The 13533-nt window shown below is 36.3% G+C and overlaps 1 long non-coding RNA gene across 1 annotated transcript; it reads left to right on the top strand.

The window, feature by feature from the left end:
• The first annotated feature begins 205 nt into the window (after positions 1 to 205).
• LOC115416946 (uncharacterized) lies at positions 206 to 11492 on the top strand. The gene is made up of 3 exons (XR_003935066.1): positions 206 to 215; positions 10558 to 10564; positions 11420 to 11492. It is a non-coding gene; the product is annotated as an uncharacterized LOC115416946 (long non-coding RNA).
• The last annotated feature ends 2041 nt before the right edge of the window (positions 11493 to 13533 follow it).

Raw genomic sequence — 13533 nt, 5'->3', positions numbered from 1 at the left:
TCACCCTGGCACTGGTCTGTTTGTTCTTCCACCCTTCAGATGCTATCGTTCTATCTAATGTTCTACCTCTCGGTCTGCCGACAGTTTCTTTCCCAGTGCTGTGCGTAGCCTTAACAACTCCATATCACGTACTTAACAATGTATGGTGTATGTTTTATTTTTGTATTTGTGTATAAATAATGCACTTTATATTCATGCACTTTGTCTAAGTGAGTGTTGGTCGATCTAAAGGGGCACCTGTCTTTTTTTTTTTTTTTTTTTTTTTTACAGTTATTCGTGTCATTTTTCATAGTTTTTTTTTTATCTTGTTACTGTCTTTTATGTATTTTTATGCTGAGCTCTTTCCACTTGTTTTCCAATGCTGTTTTTCTGCAAATGGCAAATAAACTGATTCTGATTCTATCGTTCCTCAAAGTGGGAACTATTTAAGAAGCTGTTTAGGATTAGTTTGTACAGAATATGTGGAGAATAAATCAAAGTTTCAGTGCTTTTGCAGAACCACAAAGAAACTACAGAAGTAAAGAAAACAGTGATATTTGTCATTATTTTCATGCAAAAATCAACAGGTATGTGAAGACTTTCTTTGCAGATGAATACCTTCAGTGTCATAAAATTAAAAAGTGATCTACTTTTACTACAACTATTATTATTATTATTATTATTATTATTATTATTATTATTATTATTATTATTACTGTTTAATTCATTTGGATTATAGTCTACAATTTTACAACTGCATAACATCAGAATCACTTTATGGTTACGACAATAATAGAAAAATGTGTAAAAAGAAACAAAACAAAAAACAAAAAAAAAAACAAACACATTTAATAAATAAAATGTGTGTTCTTCATTTCCTTATGGTTCTTGACATAGACACACTGAGCCACTGGAAACGGTCCAAGAGCCACAGGTTGCCTACCCCTGGCATGGGGTGACCAAATGTCCTCTTTTGCCCGGACATGTCCTCTTTTCACATCCTGTCCGGGCATTTTTTTTTTCATAAATTAGTGAAAATATCCAGTTTTCTTTGTTTTTCACAACTCTTTAAATGCATTTGTATCAGTGCACATGAGTCTGATGGCATTGCATTTGAATTTTAATGTGAACAACCAGGCAAAAAAAAAAAAATCAGACTTCAGCAAAACTCGGAAGTGAGCAAGACCTCCAGTGTGAATGTAACATAAGATCTGTCAGTCCCTATTTTGTTTTAAAGATGTCCAAGAACGTCCTGAACTTTACTTAAAGTTGATGAACTGCTAAAGGTTTTGGGCTAAAGGGCAAAGGTCAAGTTTAGTGGGACCTAAATCTTTCCATTCTTACCTCATGGACGCCCTGAAGGATCAGAGAACATTTACGACAAACATCCACTTGGTTTCAGGGAACTGGAGGGTCAAAGGTCAAGGTCGCTGTGACCTTACAAATATGAGAACCTCATAGAACGCATGAATAATGGATGTTGGACGTTTAGAATGAGGATTTCAAATGAAGGTCAGTTCAGGCTGAAGTTTAACAGACAATATATGTTGTTTTAAAACTTTTTCTACATTTACATGGAACATCACAACTACTCCAGCATCTTAGGAAACTTTAAATGGAGATATTTGTAAACACACACTCTGTTTTGGTGATAAATCGCATAAGAAATTAATTTTGGAATGGCCACTGAAGTACCACTGGGTCTTTATGGGTTAAACCAAATCAAAATTCAAATCAAATTCATTTACATGGAATCACATCATAACAAAAGTTTTGTCCGAACACTTTACATGTAGAGGTGGTCTAAACCAGACTCTGGAGCCAATTTACAGAAACCCAACAGAATCCTCATATCTTCCAACTATGATAATAGAGTTAAATTTTTTTACAACAACAAACTTGTTGATAACAAAGATAAACATTTGAAGAATATCAGTGGGTCAGTGAGCCCATTTACTTTGCACATCTCAGAACTCTACAAACTGCCAAAATAGAAACATTGCACATTTTTATTTTCCAGTCCATTCCTTGTCCATTCATGGGGCAGCCAGGGCCTAGAGGGCTGGAGTGTCTGCTTGTGACTGAAGGGTCGCCAGTTCGATTCCACAGACTAGCAGAAAAAGTTGTTGGCTGATGTGCCCTTGAGCAAGGCACTTAACCCCCCCATTTGCTCCCCGGGTGCCTACTATGGCAAGCCCACTGCTCCTGCTCCTAGTTTGCAGTGTGTGGTATGTTCCACGAACGAATCAAATCTTTTGAACAGCTCTTTGAAATGAACGATGGGAACCGAGTCTTTGTAAAGAGCCGTTCTTTTTTTTTTTTTTTTTTCTCCAAGGAGGGAGTGTCTGATTGCCTGTCAATTTAGCGTCACTGGGGAGGCATTGGGCAGGAGGAGACTGCGCATGTCTCATGGCAAGAAGTTAGCAGAAAAACAACAGTTTGAAGCGTGAGGTGAGCGTACTGGAGGAGGCGGAGCTGGAAGACTGGTTGAAACTGGAGAAGAGTTTGAGAGTGAGTGAGTGAGTGACCACCTGTGAGTAATGAGCCAAAGAAAAATGTTATTTCCTTCTTCATTTTTAGGCTACAGACTAGTCCATACAATTTACCCTGATGTTTTTGGTCAAATTCCAGCCTTTGCCTAATGTCACCTCTCATGTCATGTATTTAGCCCACACATTTTAACTATTTTTTTCCGTAAGATAATATTTACTGCCGCGCCAATTAAACACCTTTAAAATGTAATGTTAGTCATCACATATAGCCTATTTAGTCATTAAAACATTAGTGTTTCAAAATAATGCAAAAAACACAAAAGAGCCAGTCTTTTGAACGGCTCTTTTCAGTGAACGGCTCCTGATTGAACGGCTCTTTTCAAAGAGCCAAAAGTCCCATCACTATCCTGTATGTTTTAGAGATGGGTTAAAAGCAGTGTGTGGTAAATTGTACTGTATACTGACAATAAGGAATCTTAATCTTCTCCAAACCTAAACTTTGTCTAGTCTAGTGACAGATCATCATGGCACTAGATTGGTTTGTTGTATGTCCCTAAAATGAGTCTAGGGTGCTCCAATGCTAAAACATTAGTTCCACCTGTTACATGTTCTAACCTGAAGAAAAAAAGAAAACGCCCAGGAGTGATCCTATGCCCCCCCCGGCAAGCCCTCATGCCTCCCCTAGGGGGCCCGCCCCACATTTTGAGAAACTGGTCTAATCCAAGCTGCAGGAGTTTGTATAACGTTGTGCTTTTTCGTGTTCGTATCTTCCAGCGATGAGTGTGACGGCAACAGAAGAGAAGATGGCTGAGTTTCTGTCTTTGCAACTGTTCCTGCTACAGTAGAAGTGGAGTCGTCTGATGTCAGGAGGAAGCTCTGTCAAAGAGAGTCAGACTTCAAACGAACCGGGGAGCTTTCTCATGTCAGATATAAGTTCTGGCTCAAGAGGCGCCCCATTTGAAGCCTCTGCTGACAAATTCAGCGCTGTGCATTCTGGATCGCAAACCGTGAAAACTGAGATTCCATCAAACACTGAAAGAGCTTCCATGTCACAGCGTGGAAGAATCATCTGAAGTCAACAATTACACGCAACTTCCAGAATGTACGGTTTACAGGGAAGATTTGATTGCATTGATGTTCATTTCATTGATTAACATTAGACTAGGGGTGTCCAACAAAACAAAACCGGCCCAAACTAAGGTTCCAATCCAGGTCGTGGGATAAATTTGGGAAGAGTAAAAATTACACTGAAGATATTCACAGTCAAGGACGTCAAACTCATTTTATTTCAGTGGTCACAACCAGACCAATACGATTTCAAGTGAAATAAAAACATGATAACCTATAAGTATCAGGGTTGGTATGGGGGCTTGAAATCCATGAAAATGCTTGAATTTGAATGTTGTGTTTTCAAGGTCTGAAAAGTGCCTCAAAGTGCTCGCCAGTATAACTCTGTGATTTATTTATTTATTTTTAATATAAATTCAAACCAAAAATTCCCTTCAGAGAGCTGATATATTTTGAAAAATAAAACTTTATGTCAAAATAGAAAATTCCCAGGTGTTCTCAGGTCGACTCCAGGTACATTTTTATCGAAATTTTTGTCTCATACATTGATGTTCATTTCATTATTTAACATTAGACCAGGGGTGTCAAACAAAACAAAACAGGCCCAACTGATGGTTCCAATCCAGCTCGTGGGATAAATTTGGGAAGAGCAAAAATTACACTGAAGATATTCACAGTCAAGGACGTCAAATTCATTTTATTTCAGGGGTCACATACAGACCAATATGATCTCAAGTGAAATAATAACATAATAACATAAATATCAGGGTTGGTACGGGGGCTTGAAATCCTTGAAAATACTTGAATTTCAGTGTTGTGTTTTCAAGGTCTGAAAAGTGCTTCAAAGTGCAACTCTGTGATTTATTTATTTATTCTTAATATAAATTCAAGCCAAAACTATTTACAGAGAGGTGATACATTTTGAAAAATAAAAGCTTTATGTCAAAAATGAAAATTCCCAGGTGTTCTCAGGTTGAGTCCAGGTACATTGTTATCATAATTTTTGTCTCATACACTGATGTTCATTTCATTGTTTAACATTAGACCAGGAGAGTCAAACACGTGGCCTGTGAGCCAAAACCGGCCCAACTGATGGTTCCAATCCAGGTCGTGGGATAAATCTGGGAAGAGCAAAAATTACACTGAAGATATTAACAGTCAAGGACGTCAAACTTGTTTTATTTCAGGGGTCACAACCAGACCAATATGATCTCAAGTGAAATAATAACAGAACCTATCAGTATCAGGGTTGGTATGGGGGCTTGAAATCCATGAAAATGCTTGAATTTCAATGTTGTGTTTTCAAGGTCTGAAAAGTGCCTCAAAGTGCTCGCCAGTATAACTCTGTGATTTATTTATTTATATTTAATATATATTCAAACCAAAAATTCCCTTCAGAGAGCTGATATATTTTGAAAAATAAAACTTTATGTCAAAATAGAAAATTCCCAGGTGTTCTCAGGTCGACTCCAGGTACATTTTTATCATAATTTTTGTCTCATACATTGATGTTCATTTCATTGTTTAACATTAGACCAGGGGAGTCAAACAAAACAAAACAGGCCCAAACAAAGGTTCCAATCCAGGTTGTGGGATAAATTTGGGAAGAGCAAAAATTACACTGAAGATATTCACAGTCAAGGACGTCAAACTTGTTTTATTTCAGGGGTCACATACAGACCAATATGATCTCAAGTGAAATAATAACAGAACCTATCAGTATCAGGGTTGGTACGGGGGCTTGAAATCCTTGAAAATGCTTGAATTTCAATGTTAAAAAGTGCTTGCAAGTATAACTCTGATTTATTTATTTATTCTTAATATAAATTCAAGCCAAAACTACTTACAGAGAGGTGATACATTTTACAAAATAAAATTTTATGTCAAAAAAGAAAATCCCCAGGTGTTCTCAGGTCGACTCCAGGTACATTTTTAGCGTTATTTTTGTGTCGGTGTGAATGTACCTGAAGAACCTTGAGCGGCTTCCCTTTGTTGGATACAACTTTGTGTTCTCCTTTAATTTCTAAACTTTTTGCTATTACGGAACATAATTATAGATAGATAGATAGATAGATAGATAGATAGATAGATAGATAGATAGATAGATAGATAGATAGATAGATAGATAGATAGATAGATAGATAGATAGATAGATAGATAGATAGATAGATAGATAGATAGATAGATAGATAGATACTTTATTCATCCCATAGGGAAATTTATAGGTTCCAGCAGTATCCACAAACTTCAAAACAACAGTAGTAAAAACACAATAGTAAAAAAAAAAAAAAAAAAAAAAACACTTTAAATTTCCACAAGGAAATAACAAATTTAAGCTATTATCCTATTATTTGACTGATCTGACCCAGTTGAGTTTATATTGGAGTGAATGTGAAACCTGAAAGAAGATGGTTCATGTTTGGAAAAAGTCTCCTCCTACAAACACATGCATATGGATTAATGTAAACGTATTATTTAACAACACCAAAACCGTTCATTTTTATTGTTTATCTGGAAAAAGCAAAAACTTTCTGTTAGACAATCATACTGTGTTACTATAATACAGTTTGCATCTTAACTTTAATGAATGTAAATCGCATCGCCATAAATAAAACTGAACAAATGCCAGCTCACACACTCACTACTGTGTTTACTATGAGTCTGTAGGACGGTTGCTTCTAAATCAGGCGAGAAAAATGCATATGTTGCTTTTTATTGCCGAGACATTGTTAAGTAAAGTACCTACTTCCATCTCCAGCCTCTTATCCTACAGCACTTGCGACTATAACACTAAATCTGCCGCGTAAATGTTCCTTCACAGGGTGAACTCGGAGCTCTGCGAAACTTCTTTCTCTTTTCATGCATCGTGGGTACGGAATGAGCTGAAAAACACCATTTCACTAGAACTGCCTTCCCTAAATTGCTCTTACAGGTATTTTACTACTTGTCATGACAGAAATGTGCTGTTTCATATAAATCTGTATTGAGGGATGTGAGTTAAGGATATCAACAGCATGGCGTCTGTGGTTCTTTATGTTCTGTTACACTTTTTTAACTCTCTTTTCTGTTGCTTTTATATATTCAGTACGTTGAACATGATGAATTGTGATTTATTTGGTGTTGAATCTGATTCAAGAGTATCTTGATATTATTCATTTCATTTAAAGGGGTCATATTTAGCTAAACCCACTTCTTTATCTTTTTATTGGAGTTTCATACACATAGTAATATCTGACATGTACAGGGTGGGGAAGCAAAATTTACAATGAACATTTAGTTGTTTTTTCTCAGCAGGCACTATGTCAATTGTTTTGAAACCAAACATATATTGATGTCATAATCATACCTAACACTATTATCCATACCTTTTCAGAAACTTCTGCCCATATGAGTAATCAGGAAAGCAAACGTCAAAGAGTGTGTGATTTGCTGAATGCACTCGTCACACCAAAGGAGATTTCAAAAATAGTTGGAGTGTCCATAAAGACTGTTTATAATGGAAAGAAGAGAATGACTATGAGCAAAACTATTACGAGAAAGTCTGGAAGATACTATTAAAGAAGAATGGGAGAAGCTGTCACCCGAATATTTGAGGAACACTTGCGCAAGTTTCAGGAAGCGTGTGAAGGCAGTTATTGAGAAAGAAGGAGGACACAGAGAATAAAAACATTTTCTATTCTGTTAAATTTTCTTGTGGCAAATAAATTCTCATGACTTTCAATAAACTAATTGGTCATACACTGTCTTTCAATCCCTGCCTCAAAATGTTGTAAATTTTGCTTCCCCACCCTGTATATATTTACCTCAGTCAGGAGGTATTGTCATCACTTTGCTTTGTGTGTTTGCGTGCGTGTTTGTTTGTTTGTTAGCAAGATAACTCATAAAGTTATGGATGGATTTTCATGAAATTTTCAGGAAATGTTGATATTGGCGCAAGGAAGAAATGATTAAATTTTGGTGGTGATCGGGGGGGGGGGGGGGGGGGAGGATCTGTCTTGGTGTTCCATGTGTTGTCGTTAAAGGTAGTAGACAGTTGTCTTTCTATAATGTATCCTGAGGAACAGTTTTAATCTAACCTAAATGGCTTCTATGAATGAACTATAATTAGCCACCCCCATCCCTTAGTTGGTTTTAATTACCTACTTTAATCTTAATTATTTTATTGCACATCCAGCAGTGGTGTTTTTTTGTTTTGTTAGGTTTTTTTTCTGTTTCTTTTTCTTCTGTGTTTGTGTTTTGTTTCATTCTGTCTTTTCTTTCAAGGTGGGTGGGAGGGGATACTGGCTAAACCCACTTTTATGAGTCTTTGGTTCATTTATTTGTTTATTTAGGGACTTTACTAGTTCCTAAAGTTTGAATTTGAACCCTTCAGGTGCTGCAAAACTATCTTTATATTTATTTTGGCAAAAATCAAGTGGATTTCTACAACCTGTTTTAATTCCTGCTTAATTTGTTACATTTTATAAGTACTTACGTCACAACATTTGCACATATAAGGTCAAGACTTCTGACAAACATTTCTCCAAGTACGACATAATTGTTTGTCAGCAGCAGCAGTTGGAGTAAAAACTGAAAATATGTCCAAACTTCTCGCCGATTACCTAAAATGTTCAGTTGTTAAATGTTCAGTTGTTGGTTGAACGGGACAGAGCAGCACAGCCAACAACCTGCAGGGGGAGGGGCATGAAGTGGCTCATTTGCATTTAAAGGGCCAGCGCTCAAAACGACCTTTCTGGTGTCATTACTCAGAAATAGGGTTGAAGATGGACCTGTGGAGTTGAATTAATGAAGAATTCAGACCCAAGCATAGCATTTACAGTTTATGTGGACCACAGGGAAATGTCTGAAAATGATCCTCTGTATTTTGTGAATTTTCAGTGAGAATCAAGTATTTTCTTATATTTAATTGATTATATTTATCAAGTAGATGTTCATAAAAGCTAAGATGGAAGTTGAGGGTTACACAGGATTATTCAAAAAGAATGAACCGCATTGCTTCAGTTCTAAAGCATCGTCATGGAATGAGTCAGTGACCATTTGAAAGAGGAGTTTTCTAAGTTTTGAATGGCTGCCTCAATGACCTTAAACATCAAATAACAACAGCAATCAACTCAGTGGATTGTGATATGCTGATACGTATCTGGGAGGAATCCTCTTATCACATTGATGTTGTCTGTGCTGCAGGTGGTGGACACATTGAACACTTGTACAACTGGAAATAAAAGTTGATTGTAAGTAGAATACTTGTGACTTGGCTGGACTTTTCTATTGGTTTTCCTTATTAAAATATTGCGTAATGAAATCGGTTCATTCTTTTTAAAATAACCGTGTATATCAAAAAGAGAGAAAAAATGATGAAAAACTGACTTTTTCAGCAAATCTATCATTAACTGAACGTAAACCCAGTGTGTCCATCCACTGTCTTTGATCAAACTCAATGGGTTTTACAGCAGAATCAATGTTGTAGAACAGGGGTGTCAAACTCAGTTTGGTTCAGGGGCCATATTTAGCCCAATTTGATGTCAAGTGGGCCAGACCAGTAAAATAATGACTTAATGACCTATAAATAATGACGAATCCAAGTTTTTCTTTTTGTTTTAGTACAAAAAAATCCCAATTAAGTTATGAAAATATTTACATTTTACAAAAAAGATGTGAATAACCTGAAAAAACAGAAATTTCATTTGAAAAATTAGTGTAATTTTAACAATATTATGCCTTGATTTATTATTTATAAATGTACATTTACACACAGTGTTACATAAACATTTGGTAACAGGTCAAATATTGTTAAAAATTTGGAGTTTGGAACTAAAAATTGAACAATTTCTACAATATTACATCTCTTATTAACACAACTACAGATCACAGTGGATCCATAAATGCACCAAATATTTAGTAACAGGCAGAATATTGTTAAAATTGCACTTCGGGTTGTGCATCTTTGTTTTTATTTATGTATTTATTTGCGTTTTATTGTGGAAGAATAGTTTTGCAAATGTAAATATTTTCACAGTGTAACATTATTTTTTTCACTTAAATTTTTTCCACATAATTTTTCACAAAGAAAATTTGTAGTTGTCATTATTTATGGGTTATTGGGTTGTTATTTTTATTTGAGATCACATTGGTCTGTATGTGGAACCTGAACCAAAATGATTTTTGACAGCCTGGACTGTTCAGGTTCATTTTTGCACTTTCATCCTGTGGGCTGGAATGGAACCTTTGGTGGGCCAGATTTGGCCCCCAGGCCGCATGTTTGACAGCTGTGTTGTAGAAGATGACGGTGTTTCCATGTTCACTACGGCGCCTCTGAACATCCAGATAGGTCATACCTGATGACCAAGAAAAGATGATAAACTGTATTTAGTTTATGTTATATCTATTTTTGTCAGCTCTAATAGAAAATATTTGACACGATGTTATTTTGACTGAATGAGAAATCTTTGACACCATAATACAGACATGTGTAACCAATGGTTGTTTTAATTTATTTATGGTTTGAAGCCGTGGCTTTGTTCTAGTACGCGACTCCCACCTTCTGTTCGTAGTCTGGAATATCAATACTCCATAGAACCTCTTGAAATAAGACTGATCCAAACTTTCAGCGCTTCTCTCAACAGTTCGGTCAGCGCCCAGAAAGTCTTTAAAATTCCATAACGTATTGTAATTGTTTATTTTAACTCAATCTTTGAATTCGATCTATAAACTGAACCTTTAACAGAATTTACAGCAAGTCATGTAACAAAGAGCTGTTTCCTGACTTCATTTGTTCATTTGTCATTTATGTGTTTATCTTGAATGTGTCTCAGGAGAAGGATCGTATGGTTCTGCAGGTTCTGCAGAGAACTGGATGAGGAGGAGGTGTTTGGCATTAATGTGCACCTTCTAAACCTTCGAACATGTATCGAAGGGAGACTTTTGCTGACAGTCTTTTTCCTCAGGAGGACGTTAATAGCCCCAGGAAACATTACATTCCTTTGCTCTGATGTTGTGTGCAAATATTTTCCTTATTTAGCCAAGGTGTCTGAGCAGTGCCCTGAGATGAGGAGCCTCTTGTCCATGTATCTGTTCTCTTACAAATGTGAGGAACATTAGGCAGATTTACTCTGAACCCATAAAGACCCAGTGCTACTTTAATGGCAGGTCCCAAATTATTTTTTTTCTCTATTTAAGCTTTGTTGAGTGATTTATCACCTTTTTATTATGATGTTGTTCTCTGTATTTAGCATTTTTCACTGTAAATCATGTATTTTTCTCTATTTAATTTAGATGTTTATCAAAGCTCAGAGTAAGAGGTTAAGATCCTGACATTTTCTTTGGGAGTGACCAGTAGTGTTGTTCAATATACCGGATTTCCTTTCTGATCTGATACTGATTAAAATTCAGGCTTGTATCACTGATACCAATACTTTGTACAAATACATTTAATATATGGAATGGAAAATCTAAAAAAAAAAAAAAAAAAATTGTCTAGTTCAAATCATAACTTCATAAAAAATACAAGACATGAGAGTAATTATTCTTTAATTATTAAGAACTATTATAAAAATGAAAACTTGCATATTAATTCACGCTGCATGCATGTGTTAACATGAAATCAAATTAACATCAAATTAAGTCAAATTTTGTTTATATAGCACCAAATCATAACAAAAGTTTTCTCATGACACTTTACATATACAGCCGGTTGGAACATGAAAAAATGAACATGTAACACTTCAACAAAAAGCATCCAACATCGACACTTTCCCTCATTTACAAGTTTTTGTTAAAGGAATTTACTGTTTTCTCCTTTGGTCTGTTCTGTTTTTTGCTCAGAACCTTTCTCCGCTGGTACAGAAGTGGCAGTCATTCCCAGGTATCTTAGGGCTGGGAAGGACTGACTGAGAAGCGTGACGCAGCACACACTTACCCAGGCGGAAGAAGAAGTAGTTCCCACCAATTGCGTATCATTTGGATCCCAATAGTTTACTTACTTTCCACTGTGTTCCTCAAATACATTACCTCAAATAACCAAAGTATCAAAAGTATCGAAATTTTGATTTGTGAATCGATTCTAGAATGTAAAGATCTGGTATCGGTGATACTGATATTTCAGTATTGATCCGCACATCACTAGTGACCAGGATGGATCAGATCAGGAATGAGTAGATCAGAGGAACAGCACATGTTAGATGTTTAGGAGAAAAAGTCCGAGAGGCCAGACTGAGATGGTCTGGACATGTACATAGGAGGGATAGTGAATATATTAGTAGAAGGAAGCTGAGGTTGATACTGGTCTAGAGGAAGACCCAAGACCAGATTTATGGATGTAGAGAAAGAGGACGTGAAGGTAGCTGGTGTGAGGAGAGGATGCAGAGGATAGGGTTAAATAGAAGCAGATGATTTGCCGTGGTAACCCCTGAAGGGAACAGCCCAAAGGAAAAGAAGATGAAAGCATAAATTCAAAGGTTTTATATGAAAACAGAGAAAACTGAAGAAAAAGTGACTTTTTCAACAAATATATCAATTACTGAACATAAAAACAAGTGTGTCATTGATCCAACTCCATGGGTTTTAAAGGTGAATCAGTGAGCCTGTTTACATGCACACCAGTACTCCCGTCGTTATCCAATTTCTGGAGTTTTCAAATTATTCAAGTGATCATGTAAACAGGATAATCTGATAGGCTTTATCCCACTACCGCAGTTTTCTGATTATGAAAAATCGGATTAACACACCTAGATTTCTCCCCAGTACTCTGATGTCTTCATGCATGTATTCAGGTTAATCTGATGTCTTTCTTTTTTTTTTTTTTTTACATCTGCAAATCTGTAAAAAAAAAAAAAAAAAAAAGCTTTATAAGATCTATATAAACGGAAGTTATGTTGAGCTTAAGGAAAAAGGAAACAAACACAATTAAATGAAATGCTGGATTTTTGTTTGTCTGTCTGTTAGCAAGATAACTCAGAAAGTAATGGATGGATCTCGATGACATTTTCAGGAAATGTTGATACTGGCACAAGGAATGACTGCATTTTGGTGGTGATCGGGGGGGGGGGGGTGGCAACTGATCTGCCTTTGTGCAGGTCTGTGCTCTCTGAGGGCTTTTCTACTTTAAAATCTATATTAATTGCGTTTCATTTTGCCTGAACAAAAAGACTCAAGAAAGAAGGGAATATATACGTACTCAACGCATTTATTAAACACCTTCAAAAGTTTCAACAAAACAACTTGAAACAACTGTTCCGTCTTTGGTTTTGTCGTCCTCATATTTCCATCCAGAGGGCCAACATGCTGTTTAGTGTCGTCCATCTTTATGGGTCGGTTCTGATGCCTGTCACTATCGGATCAACTGACCATTTGTTCATGCGTGGCGCTAACTCTACTTGGACAAACTTCCCGAAATACATTGCCAGAGAAATTCAGCCCATCTGTGCTGCAGATGGGTTTATTGTGTTAAAAATTTTAATCAGATTAATCACGATGATGGATTAATCTGCATTAACACGTTAATTTTGACAGCCGTAGTAATAAAGTAAACAATATCTTTCGAATCATAGGACGCTGCTTCTGTCCTTGCAATAAGAAAACTTTGCAGTTGTCCAAAAAGGTTCCGGCTTTAGGAGAACTACAGTGTCAGTGGACTGACTTCATGTTTTGCTAACTTTCTATGTGAGTATGATATTGAGAAACAACTTGACACATATGATTACCTCCTCCTCCACAGCCTGTTGGTTTGACATGTTGCTGACAGCATCTCAGTTTTGTTTTCGTATTTTTATGCAGAGATTTACTTAAAATAGTGTTTGTGTGGATGGTACATAGAAAAAAAAACCACTCTACCTGTGTATGTAGAGACGAGGCCTGAGCGATTGTAAAATAAATGTATTATCTACACTCCATGTCATTTAAGTGAGGCCAGGGTGCTTGCGCAGGTCTTAAAAAATATGGAATTTTGAGTCTGGAATTTTGTGTGAAAGTCTTAAAGTATGGAAAAAGTTTCTCTCAG

Source organism: Sphaeramia orbicularis, chromosome 3, assembly GCF_902148855.1.
Source record: "Sphaeramia orbicularis chromosome 3, fSphaOr1.1, whole genome shotgun sequence".
Taxonomy (NCBI): Eukaryota; Metazoa; Chordata; class Actinopteri; order Kurtiformes; family Apogonidae; genus Sphaeramia; species Sphaeramia orbicularis.
This window is presented reverse-complemented; position numbering and strand designations above follow the sequence as displayed.